Source organism: Panicum virgatum, chromosome 6K (assembly GCF_016808335.1).
Source record: "Panicum virgatum strain AP13 chromosome 6K, P.virgatum_v5, whole genome shotgun sequence".
Taxonomy (NCBI): domain Eukaryota; kingdom Viridiplantae; phylum Streptophyta; class Magnoliopsida; order Poales; family Poaceae; genus Panicum; species Panicum virgatum.
This window is the reverse complement of record NC_053141.1, coordinates 3,395,908-3,409,009: the sequence shown is the minus strand read 5'-3', so window position 1 is coordinate 3,409,009 and position 13,102 is coordinate 3,395,908. Positions and strand designations below refer to the sequence as shown.

Genomic DNA, 13,102 nt, shown 5'->3' with positions numbered 1-13,102 from the left:
ACAGCTTCTTGAATAGCTTCATGGAGAGCTTCGTTTAAAGCTGTGCCAAACGGGTATTTTAGACCGGCTTCAAGCATGGAACTATCTATGAAGCCATTTTAGCTTCCATTGGTGGGACGAAGCCACAAAACATGGTTTCGGTCGGCTTCACCTCCACCTCACTGTTTTGCCAACTATTTTTCAAAATAGTTTTAACCTAAGAAGCTGTTTCACCAGACGTTTTAGGAGAAGCCGCACGCCTTGGTGGGCTGCTCCAAGGGCTAGCTGTAGGCCATTCATTGACCGACAGGACCCACCTCAACGTCCAAAAGGCTCGTCAGCTACAGACTAGATTGTGTACATATCATCTACAGAACATACGCATGTTAAATAGCATTTTTGTAAAGTGTCACAAATTTGTAATATATTTGCTAGTATTTCAGCTAACCGTTGGAGCAACGGCTACAAGACTTGGTGGCCTATATATACGCCTCACCCCGGCCATTTGAAGATTGCTGGAGTTGTTGGACATCCCACACACACCCAAGAACATCTCCAAGCCATACAAAAGCATCAAGATCATATCCTTAGCCCTTAGCACATTTTGAGAGTGTTGTGTAAAGGATTAACTCTTAGTAAGTGAGATTGCAAGGCCTTAAGCCTTTGTGCTGTGGTTCTTTAGCGAACCAAAACAAGAGCTTGGTGCGCCGGCACCTTGGAGCGTGAAGCTCGCCGGCAACGTCATCGACCCTCCTACTTGGTGTGGAGCGGCGACGACACCTTTGTGCGGGGGATGTGGAGACCCCATCCTTTGTGGAGAAGCTCCTTAGTGGAACCCGGGGCCAAGGTGACCGTGATTGTGTTCACGGAAGAGACTTGGTGGCCGAGTAGCAATACTCTTAGTGAGTGCTACAACAACGTGGATGTAGATGTGCCTTTGTGGCTAACCGAACCACGGGATAAACACCTGCGTCAAGAGTTTGCTATCTCCTATCCCGCTCTTTAAGCTTCCGCATTTCATTCTAGTAATTTGTATGCCTTTACTTTCATAGAATAGTTTCTTGATAGGAAAGGCTATAGGTTGCTAAACTCTTTTGGGATAGGGGTTTTACACTAGAACAATCTAGTTGCACATATTGATAGCATGTTTTAGTTTAAATTTTGTGCAAACTAGTTGGAGCCATAGGTCTAAATTTTTATTAGTGCCTAATTCACCCCCTCCCCCTCTTAGGCTAGAGCACCCGATCACTTTCACCTAGTACACCGTACACGTTAAATAGCTAAACTGCTATGTCGGATTGTCGGTGCCGATATATGCTATGGGCCAGTCAATAGCCGATATATGCATCAAGACCTCCCGAACTCCCTCGCCGTGACAACAACTCGGCGTATTGGCCCTGTAACGAAACAAGGGAAGCTCTCGAGCCCACGTGCATCATCCTAATCCTCCTGGCTTCTCACGCATGTGTGCTGGAGGTAGGGGTGGTAATAGGTCATGATCTTAATTAGTGGTCACTTCACAGCCCAACTTGACCTTTTAATTTTTTAGCTGAAAATTATATAGGATTAGAGCCCGATTCTTTTAGGATCCGGCCCTTAGATTATTTAGCCAAATTTGACTTGCCTTTGCCACCCCTAGCTGGAGGGTATTCTCGGTCTGAGGCCCACGGTGCAGTGAGTCTGGATGGTCACGACGCTTATCTTCCGTTCTGCACGCCGAGCGGATAAGGACTGTAGAGTTCTCTCAACTGAAAGCCGGCGACGCTGGATGAGAGAACCTGGGGCTGCACGTTAACCTAACCTCGACTTATATAAAGGCCCGTGCGCCCCTGGGGCAGGGGGTTCTTTTTCTGGGATCGGAGCAGCCGGCGGCTGAAAGAGCCGAGGGGGCGAGGGAGGCGCGTCCCCATCCCCCATCCCCATCAGAGTGCAGATGACGCCATGCACCTCTGACTCGCCTTGACGAGCGGAGAAACAAGGGAGGCAGGCGCGCTCGTCCATCGTCGTCCAAGCCATGCGTCGGAGTCGAGGGATCGCCGGCCGCCATCAAACTCCCCGTCTCGGACCGCCGGCGACTTCCAAGATCATCCATGGAGGCATGCCGCTGAGATGCCGCAGCCTCGCCAGGCGCACTGACCACGACGGAGCGGCCGTAGATCCAACACGACGGCACGCCGGGGCAGCGGCGCAATGACGCGGCGGCGGCCGCGGATCCACGCCATCCATCGTCACGAGGGGGCCGGCGGCGAGGCACTTCATACGGCGGTGCATCAACCAAGAAGGCGGCGGCCACAGACCCGCGCCATCACACAGGAGGAGCACGCACGCACGAGCTCTTCAAGCCAACCACGCAAGCAACACGCGGCGAGAGGAAGCAGGAACGCACGCGGCATCTCGACGTCCATCGCCACCAGACCGGCGGCGTCCTCGACACTGCGACGTCCATCCACCAGGCCGGCGGCGTCCTCGAAACTGCGACGTCCATCCATTAGGCCGGCGGCGTCCTCGACACCGTACGTCCATCCCGGCGGCAGCGTCGACATCGGCGTCCTCAACACCCCGTCGATACCTCGACGTCCATCTCGGCTGCAGCGTCGACATCCTCGTCTCGCTCGTCTCCGCTAGGCACGGCCGGTGGCGGCGACCTCGACATTCATCTACCAGCCGTCCACCACTTCGTCGTTCTCGGAGCCGGCGGCCGTGCTGTCGTTGCCGAGAAGAGATCACGATGCCGCTGTACATCTTCGGCGGCACAGGCTATCGTCCGCTCGTGCCGCTGGAGCGATGGAGAAGGTGGAGCCCGTCGAGAATACGGCGACGGCGCCGCAAGGCCGCTCCACACCTAGACGGAAGACGACACTGGCGTCGAAGGGCTGCCGGACGCGACGGCACCGAAGCCAAGGAGCTACTAGAGGCGAGGACGCAAGTACGGCGCTGAGCTGCGCGGCCATCTCCACGTGATAGCCGATGGGGCTGTCGGACGCGACGACGCCGGCACCGAAGGGTTGCCGGACGCGCACCGAGCTGCGCAGCCATATCCACGTGATAGCCGAGCGAGGGGCTGTCGGACGCGACGACGCCAACACCGAAGGACTGCCGGACGCAAGGACGGCGACGATGCCGAGCTCATATTACACATCGACATGCACAAACGAGTGCAAGACATGCACGGGCGAGCGTCTGTGCACATGCATGGAGTTCCTTGCGTGAAGACCATGCACACACACTTTATTCTCGTGTGGCATGAATTAGAGATTATATTTCTGTTGACGCTAAAACGTGCCGTCACACGAGCACGTCGCGTGCACCTTGCAGAGGGCTCCTTGCAGCACCTCCGCGAGATCCGGTCAGGCCGGTTTGGTGGCCGGTCAGACCGGTTTCGCCGGGAAGCTCGACGAAAATCCAACAAACGCTCGCCCGGGAGGGACCCCGGCAGGGCAAGCGCACATTGGGTTGCCCTAGGCTCGGCAGGCCAGCTAGGGCGCCCCCTCAAGCCATGGAGACGAGAGATGAACAGCACATAGGGTTGGAAGAAAAGGTAAAAAGATAAAATGTGTTTGATAGATGCAATTGGATACACTCAATCGGCGTGACCCTTTATATTTATATTTATAGGGCGGAGTGGATTTGTCCCGCAAGAAATTCTATTACAAGATCTAAATCTATGAAAACCACGAGTTGTACTAGGACCCTGCCTTGACCGGTCAGACCCACCGGTCAGACCGGTTGGTCGTGCCAGACCGGCTACAGACGCCTCGACCGGTTAGACCGCCTGAACACACCGGTCAGACTGGTCTCTGCCAATTTTGGTCGTCAACATAGGCCCCCCTGTTCTTTGGCAAAGCTTGCGTGTCAAAGAACACTCATCTGGATCAAAATTGTCTAAGGGTGATGATCAATAATACATCGGCCATTTTTTGTGCTAAGGACGATAAAAAATTATCGGCCATGTCTTGCTTTTCTTCAAGTTGATGATGAAACAATTTATTTCGGTCTCCAAATTTTTTTTCATGGCTACTGACTTTGTTGACTCGACCTCCATTTGTTGTTCCATCGATTTCTCCTTGTGCATACGTTGCAGCCTCCTTTTTTGAGTGTGAGATAAGCCTGATGGACACCACCTCGGCTGTAAATATTTTGAATCTTGCTTCATGCTCTTCTCACCCTCTTTACTGCAATCAAAATCCTTTCTGACTGGATTATTGCTAGCAATAATCGGTCTTTGTGGTGAAGCATGATTTGGATATATAGGAGGATATTGAATGTAATATGATTGCATATGCATCCTATTATAATCCAAGGGCGTATAAAAGTAAGGATGAAACCAGGGAGTAACCGGGCCATAATGCGCATCAACATAATTATTTTGATATGGACAACAAATCGATTGCTCCTGAAGTTTCGACGATGATCTCATATCCTTAACTTCACCTAGCTGCTTCTTCTTCTTCTGAGTAGCTGCTTGCTTCCCATATTTGGCTAAGAGTTCTTTAAAACTCGGTCTTATTTTTCTTTTGGAGGAACTCTCAGGTTCGCTGGATGCACCGGTCAGACAGGACTGAGTACCTGTCAGACCGGTCGGCGTACCGGTCAGACCGGTCAGGGAACTGGTGAGACCAGTTGGCTTGTCGCCGGCCTTTTCTTTTTTGTCTTGCCCCCCAGCCGAACTTAATTGTTGTTCAGCTATATATTTTCAAGCATGTTTAACATCAGAGGCAATTTGATCAATAGAACTAGCCGATGTTTCTTCAATGATCGGCATTTCTTTGTCTAATGTCAAATCTGAATTTTTAGTTAATCGACCATCTTTTTTGACACGATAGACTTGTTTAGTCACCTTATGTTTTTTTACACAGATCGATTTTTATGATTAAAACGGCTATTGTTGGGAGGTGGTGACTTTTTATTTGCCGATTCCTTATACGTAATATAATCTGAACAAAAATATCTAGGAGGAAATGGCATATACGAATTATAAGATCATGGAGGATAAGAATAATGCATATTAAAATAAAATTTCCATGGCACATGTAGAGGTGCTCCATATGATAGAAACGGCATTGATATGTGAGGATTGCTCCATTGCCGATTCTGTTTACGGAATTTCTATTTTGAAGCAAATTTTGGTTGCTTAAAATTTTTAGACCGACTAGCATCATTGACATTAATTTGCCTTTTGGATTTAGCCGGAAGCTCTCTATGAAAAGGCTTCGGCTTTTCCTTTTGATGCTTTTTACGACCTTTGGCTTCAACTGTTTTCCAAACACCAATCTCAGGTTTTTTGGGTTTAACCATCTTAGATTTTGAATTATTCGGCGAAACCTTAGACGAGGCGGTTAGACCGGTCGGAGAACCGGTCAGACCGGTTGCGGTGCAACCGACACCTTTGCCTTTGTTTTGTTGCCCCCCGAGCGTAGAAGTACTAGATTTATTCTCTGTGCTCTTGCTAGGGGAATTTGGTTCGATAATTTCGGCTTGAAACGGCTGAATTGTATCGTGACTAACAACATCACAAGTTGGCAAATCATTGCAAGGATTATTAGTCGGCTTCTCAATAGCCGACTTTTGAATAACGGAAATTGAATCTACACTCTTCTTTTTACTAATCAGCTCATCCACAAAACTAAGCAAACTAGTTATAAAGCTAACCGTGGACTTACAGTGTTTTGGTAGATCGAACATCCTATACTCGTTGATGGCAGATATCTTCATCATGATGACACCTAGTTTCGTTACCCGATAACAGTGAGTATGCATATTTATGTCGATGTCCTTGCGTAGGTCTTCAGGCAATCATTCAAGCGCTATCATGACACTGGAGTTTGATAGATCGGCTATAATGGCCAGATTCTCTTCCACAGCGGAGTCGCCAAAAAGTGTGTTGACGCTGAAACGCGCCGTCACACGAGTACGTCGCGTGCACCTCGCAGAGGGCTCCTTGCAGCACCTCCGCGAGATCCAGTCAGACGAGTTTGGTGGCCGGTCAGACCGGTTTCGCCGGGAAGCCCGACAAAGATCCAACCAACGCTCGCCCAGGAGGGACCCCGGCAAGGCAAGCACACCTTAGGTTGCCCTAGGCTCGGCAGGCCAGCTAGGGTGCCCCCTCACGCCATGGAGACGAGAGACGAACAACACATAGGGTTGGAAGAAAAGGTAAAAAGATAAAATGTTTTTGATAGATGCGATTGGATACCCTCAATCGACCATGACCCTTTATATTTATAGGGCGGAGTGGACTTGTCCCGCAAGAAATTCTATTACAAGATCTAAATCTATGAAAACCATGAGTTGTACTAGGACCCTGCCTTGACCGGTCAGACCGGTCAGACCCACCGGTCAGACCGGTTGGTCGTGCCAGACCGGCTACAGACGCCTCGACCGGTCAGACCGCCTGAACACACCGGTCAGACCGGTCTCTGCCAATTTTGATCGTCAACAATTTCAAGAGGAGGCTATCAGCAGATGGCGCCTTCCTGCAGTTTACTTGAAGACCCCTGACGAACGGGCCGGGCAGCCGTGACACTCGGCTCCGTCATCGACGATCCACAGCGACAACTACGCGACGTCCACCACCGGCGAGACGGACGACGAAGCTGATGCTCCAGCTATGCTACACGCCTACACCTACACCGGCTTCATCAACTGCAATGACTACGCACCGTTCGACACCGGCGAGGCAAACGACGCTGGCGAGTGGGTGGCGCTGATGTTCCAGATGCGTCACACATGCTCATGGGTTGGCGACACCCTCTTCTCCAACAGCTTCTACCTCGACGATGCTGCCAAGACGTCGGAGACGGCTTCGCTCCTGCAAACCATGCACCACCAACATACCTCTACTACGACTACGTCGCCGTTCGACATCGACGAGACCAACGACGACATGTGAGGGCGCCGCTGATGTTCCAGCTGCGCTACACCGGCTCATGGACATCGATGAGGCCATAGAGACGTCGACGCCCACATCTACACCACCACCACCATCATCGTGCATGGAGAACGTGAAGCGAAGACTGAAGACGACGATCACCGCAGCTTAATCGGAGGTACTCTAGCAAGCTAGACTTGCTGAGGTAATTAACCAGAAACTTCTCGAGAGGCCCTGAGAATCAGAAGACCACATCGCCCAAGTCAGATCTGCCCAACGGCGGCAGGCTATGGAGCGCGCACTTGTATAAGGGAACCTGTATTTATATTTTTAAAATATAAATAAAGTTTGTGTTCCCTATCTTTTGTTTATTTTGTGTATTTCTATATACACTTGTACGCCCGCATCTTTATTTTCCACGCAGAGAAAATCTTGTGTGATTTTTCTGTCCAAACGTCAAGCAACCACACATCCTATAAAAAACAAAAAAGAAAAGAAAAATGAATGATACCGGATGGTTTCTCAAGAAAAAAGCGTGAGAAGCAGCACAGGAAAAAAAACTGAATTGAAAAATCACAAAGAAATCGCGCATATTTCTATCACTACGTACCCCTGTGTATCACCTCGCACACGACACAGTCCAGCTCAGCCCGCAACCTGCAAAAAGGAATTCCCTGCAAAAACGTCGCTCGGCCCGCATCGTGGCGTGCAAAAGTCTTCACCGTCCGATGTCGGCCTGTCTATACTCACTAGCCACCTCGTGCGGGCAGGCTGGCGGGCGCGGCGGCGATTACTGACCGGCTTCCGACTAGACGCAGGCACCCACCAGACACGCGAGAAAGCTGCGGCTCTAGCTCATCAATCGGTCACCTTTCCCAGACCTAGCCGTGATTTCCTTTTCTCCTCATTGCTAGTTTGGTAAATTTTAATCCCTTCCGCCCAGATGTACCTTCTCTGGTCAAGGGAAGAGAGGGGGAATGGAAAAAAAAACAAAGATGATTCGATTTTTTTTTTTTGAGAATAAACACAAAGGTGATTCGATTGGGAGAAACAATCTTATACGAGTAGTCATCTCCGTTAGGCAAAAGGGAGGACATGAGTATTGATGTCCATGCAGCCCGCAGCCCGTGAGTCCGCCCGAAGCACGACCAATTTGGTCCGGTCCAAGCACGGCCCGGCCCGGCCCGCTCCCCACCGTGCCCGGGCTGGCCCGGCCCGTCAACCGTGCCCGGGCTTGGGCCGTCACCCCAGCTCGTGGGCTGGCACGGCCTGGCACGGAATTTGAAGGCCAGCCCGATAGCGGCCCGCCTACCCATCAGCATCCCAACACTACAAAAAATCTGTTGATCCGTGACGATTAAATTTCATCATAGATCACTAAAAAACCGTCATAGAGCAGTATTTATGACGATCTCAAATAGCGTCATGTATTGAGCGTCATAGATCACACCTCGTAACGTTCTTTAAATTTTCGTCATGGATTGATTGATCCATGACGTTTCAAAACCGTCATAGAATGTCCCCGGGCCCCCAAAGCCCAACCCAAGCCCATTTTTTATGACGAAAATAAATGTCACAAACAGTATAATTTTCGTCACAGATTCAATTGCCACGTCACACATTGATGACATGGAGAATGACATGGCTGTTGACTTGGCGATGACGTGGATACCAATGATGATGTGTAAATTGACGTGAAAATGATATGGCTGCTGACATGGTAGGTGATGTGGCTAGAGACGTCAGCAACATAGCCCATGAGTGGATGGGCCCAATTCAGAGTGGGCCACCAAGTTGGGCCTGATTTCAGCCCATTTATTAAAATGGAAGTTCCAACCCATAATTCACAATAAGCAATTCCAGCTCAAATTCACATGAATAACAGAATAAGATTTGCATTACATAGAGTTTTTCCATCTATGAGAACTAACAGTAACATTCCAAGACCACATAATTGACAAGAAACAACAAAAAATAGGTTTTAGCAAGAATCTGAACCAGCAGCACCAAAATTTGGTTGAAGTTCGACCAAAAGCTAACAAACCAACAAAATATGAAGCTGCAGCGGCAAAGTTTGGTTCCTGCAAAAGATGAAGTTCCCCCAAATCTAACAGACCACCATATCGCTTAACTTTGTTGATTTTGAAGCTGACCTAGAGCAAAATATTTCTTGAGCCCCTCATGGCCTGTTAGATTGCTGCTTGTTGCTGACCGAGAGCCCCTGACATGCAAATATTAAATCCATGTAAAAGTTCATATTGTATTTTCAACAAACACAGGAGATAGGTCAAAATATTTGCAACACTATGCAGTGGTGTACCATATACTGGATGCTCATGCAACATTTCTTTAACTTGGAAATGAACACTTGTATCCTTCAAACAAAAAAGGATCTACTATAATTTTTTTCTTTAACTTGGAAATGAACTCCTCTAAAGAAAAAATGATACACTATAACTTTGAAAACTGGATATCAGATGATAAAATGAAAAGGCAAGATTTCAATTCTTGTTCCATAGATTCAGTTAGACATTTGAATGAATATCCGGCATGCAAATTGTTTTAACAAAGAGGAAAGCCGTGCTGGCTACTAATGGCAACAATTTAAACTTGTGTGGACGAGCAAGAAAGAATACCACTTTGTACAAGGAAATATACAACCTATAACTTCACCTTTTATTAAGGAACAAGGGACTGCAGATAAAATGACAATGATATACTTTGGCAATGATATAGTTGCAGGTAAAGAACATGTGTGAAAGTAAATTAAATTTGTGACAGAATTTGTGGCGCTTACCATGCAAGGGACATTTCATCGAACACTATACCAGCAATGCAGGAGTGGTTTGGCCATGGGCTTTGGTTGCTCGCAAGCCTCTGTTTAATCTCCACGACTGCAGCACACAAAATCAACTGCGAAAAATAGTGAGATCTGCTGGACGAAGCAATGACAGATAGGGAGGAGGTCTGGCAGGACAGACGAGGTACTTGTATATGAGCGCCTGGTGCTCCAGCTCCTGGCGTCAGCAAGAACCATCACATTTGTAGATACCTTGGCCTCGGCAAGAACCATCACCAGGTGGTAAAATTAGTTACAAGTACAGATAATGGGACGAGGCTATAGGCTTTAGGACTGGATGCACGGATCAATTTTCTCAACTCACCGTGGGACAAGCGCCGCACGGATTTGCAATGAGAAACGGAAGGAGAGGATGAGGATGGAAGAACCTGCACAAGCTGCCATCCTCTGACTGGATCTGAGGGAAGACGCGCACCAGCATCGTGATTTCGTGGAGGGGCTCCTCGCGCTAGCGGACAAGGCCGAGCGCCGCCGAGATTTCGCGGCCGCGACCGCCTACCTCGAGTCCACTCGGCGCCCGCCGTTGACCTCCTGCCGCCGCTAGTAGCAGGCCTGGAGCCCCTGGATCCATTCCTGCCGCTGGATTGGAGAAGGAGCAGCGGCAGGCGCGGGTGGTGATGCGGCCATGTGCAGCGGCGACCCGCCCGACGAGGCCTTGCCCGGTAGCAGCTCGGATCCATCGACAGTGCCCCCGAATCTATCGACCGCAGCAGCAGCTCGCCGCGGCGCGGTGCTGCTCCGAGCGGCACCAGCGTGCCGCCTCCATGCCGGGCTCGGGGCTTCGCGAGGCCGGTGTCATGCGCCCCTTCACCATGGGCCAGCCGGGGTAGGAGTTGGGGACGCGTGGTGCCGGGGTAGGAGGCGGGGACGCGAGGAGCAGTGGAGGGGGGCGCCGCCGGTGGCGGGGGCCGGCCACGAAGAGGAAGGGAGGCGGGACGACTGTAAGGGAAGGCGCGGCGGATCTGAGGGAGGGGTTAAGGGTTAGGGTTTGCGTCGGAGAGCCGGGAATGACCCGATATTTATCTGATATCAGATGCATCTCAGCTGTCCACTCTGATCCGATAGTTTAGATTAAGGCAATGTCGAGTTGGGCCTTTGATTTAATGATTTGGACTGATTTGAGGTTGTCGTGGCCCATTACATTTTAATATTCTTTTCAATTTTCAACTAATTAAGGTTGCCTTGTGAGTTTTGTTACATGTAATATATTCTTATATACCCAAATAGATTTTTTTGCATGTAATAGAAAACATATAAATTGTTATACAGGAGTTTCAAGAATTTTTGAACAGATTTGGTATATATTGTCAATTAAATGAATTTCTGTGTGCTTTTCAAAAGTAATTTCAAGTTGAGCTATGTGCACCACCAAAAAAATTACAAAAATTGTACAAAATTATATTTAGGCTCATATGTTCTATTCTAGTCCATATCTTTAGAGATAGATAACAAATTCAATTATCTTCTATGGACAATTCAAACTTTTTTCTCCAAATTACCACATAATAATTGCAATAATATCTAAATTTGGTCAACAAATTCTAAAAGTTGACATGATAACATATTTTTGGTCCATAATCTTTACATAAAAGTTTTAAATAGTTTTAGTAAAGTTGGATCATACATTGTTCATAAAAGGATTATCTCTCATATAGTTTTGTAAAACTCAAGTGAAACTTTGAGATTTGAGTAACTCATTATATTTTTGAACTCGTATGCACCTCGAATTTGGATACAACCTTATTTTCGCCATAATATTATAAAATATGAAGTTACGTTACAAATTTTTCTACAAAAACATATTTTTCTATTCTCTACTAGGGTGGAAGAAAACAAATCACATGTAAAAATTATAATAATAGTAATTAACATACAAATAAATACTATAAAATGAAAGAACGTGATTTTAGAAAAAATCAGAAAAAAGAAATATCAAATTTGGAGTTTTAATGAGGTAGAAATACCGATTACAGATTTTAAATGTAGATTAAAAAGAAAAGACGAACTATGCATATGTTCTTCATCCCTATCCACGTGGACTAATATTGTACAGATAGAACTTAATGCCAGTACGTACCACAACCAGTCCAATGCACCAGTGGTAACCCGAGCTCAGCCCATTGCTGAGGTCTTGGGATCGACATCTGGGCACACCATATTTTTTCCGATATAGAAATGTTTTATTTAGAAGGCATTTTGGTGCCCCCTAAACACAAACAAGTGCCTAGGGCAGTGGTTGGACTGCTTTAGTCTTAGACAGTGGTAGTGAGTTCGATTCCCTTGTGCGCCATTTTTTTTAATTTTTGTCCTATTTTTTTTCTGGTATGGACCGAGTCAAGAAAGGCCGGAGTTGGGCCTGGGCTGCGGTGGCACAAGAATGAAGGGAATAAATAGGCCTTTAGCAAAGTAATAAGGAGGATAGAAAAATGATGATTTGAGTGGGCTAAAAGAATAGAGAAAAGAATTCGGTCCAAAGAATTTAGAAAAATAAAAAAAATATTTGGATATTTTTGAAGCGAATCAAACCTATGATTTTAATGGAAAAAGGATTAGGTTTGTTTTTTTTTCTAGGGAGCCGACTAAGCCCATAAAGATAATCAGAGCTTGGTATGTGAACTTGGATGCAGATGTGAACTCGGTATCTTATGCTAATGCGTGGGCTCATGTTAACTATAATGCATTTTTGTGTATCACCATTGTGGTTTGTGCATGATATATAATCCATGATGATTTCTATTTTCGTTCTGTGACGTTTTTAGAGGTTTGTCACAGATATCAGGCCCAAATTAGAGCCCATATGGGCTATTTGCAAATTTGTGACGAAAATTCACAAATTGTCATAGATCTTGTCTGTTTATGATGGTTTTTGTAAACGTCACAAAAAATCGTCATGGATTAAAGGATTTATTGTAGTGCAACTCCCCCGGCCCAACAACCTCCGCTCCCTCCCTCAGTTCGTCCGCCCGACCGCCCCTTCCGCTGACCGCCCCACGCCCCCACCCCTTCCGCTCCCCAGGCAGGCACCAGCGCCGCTCGCGGCTCGCGCTTGCCTCGTCGCCCGCTCCGGAGCTCTCTGCTCTTCTAACTCCCTGTGCTCCAGATCTCCTCCTCCGGCGGCCGGCGCTGCTCCCCCCTCTCGCTCCCCCTAACCCCTCCTCTCCTCCAGCTCCTGGCTCCAGATCTCCACCTCCGGCGACAACTAGCGAAAACCCTAGCAAGCGTCAGCGGCTTCGGAGAGCGGACGAGGAAGAAGAACCCCAGGGGCGGTCCCCTCCTACCTGCTGGATGCGGGCCTGGAAGATCTCCTCGCGCCCGCGGCGGCCGATGCGCTGGACCTCGAGCTCGGCCGCGAGGTGCGCGCGCTCGATGGAGAGATCCTCGGCCGGCGCGTGCTC

The 13,102-nt window shown here is 48.3% G+C and overlaps 1 long non-coding RNA gene across 1 annotated transcript; it reads right to left on the bottom strand.

Moving 5' to 3' along the window:
- Nucleotides 1-8,726: 8,726 nt before the first annotated feature.
- Nucleotides 8,727-12,654, bottom strand: LOC120711274. The gene is made up of 2 exons (XR_005690232.1): nucleotides 9,645-12,654; nucleotides 8,727-9,068 (listed from the first exon to the last, which is right to left on the bottom strand). It is a non-coding gene; the product is annotated as an uncharacterized LOC120711274 (long non-coding RNA).
- Nucleotides 12,655-13,102: the final 448 nt, after the last annotated feature.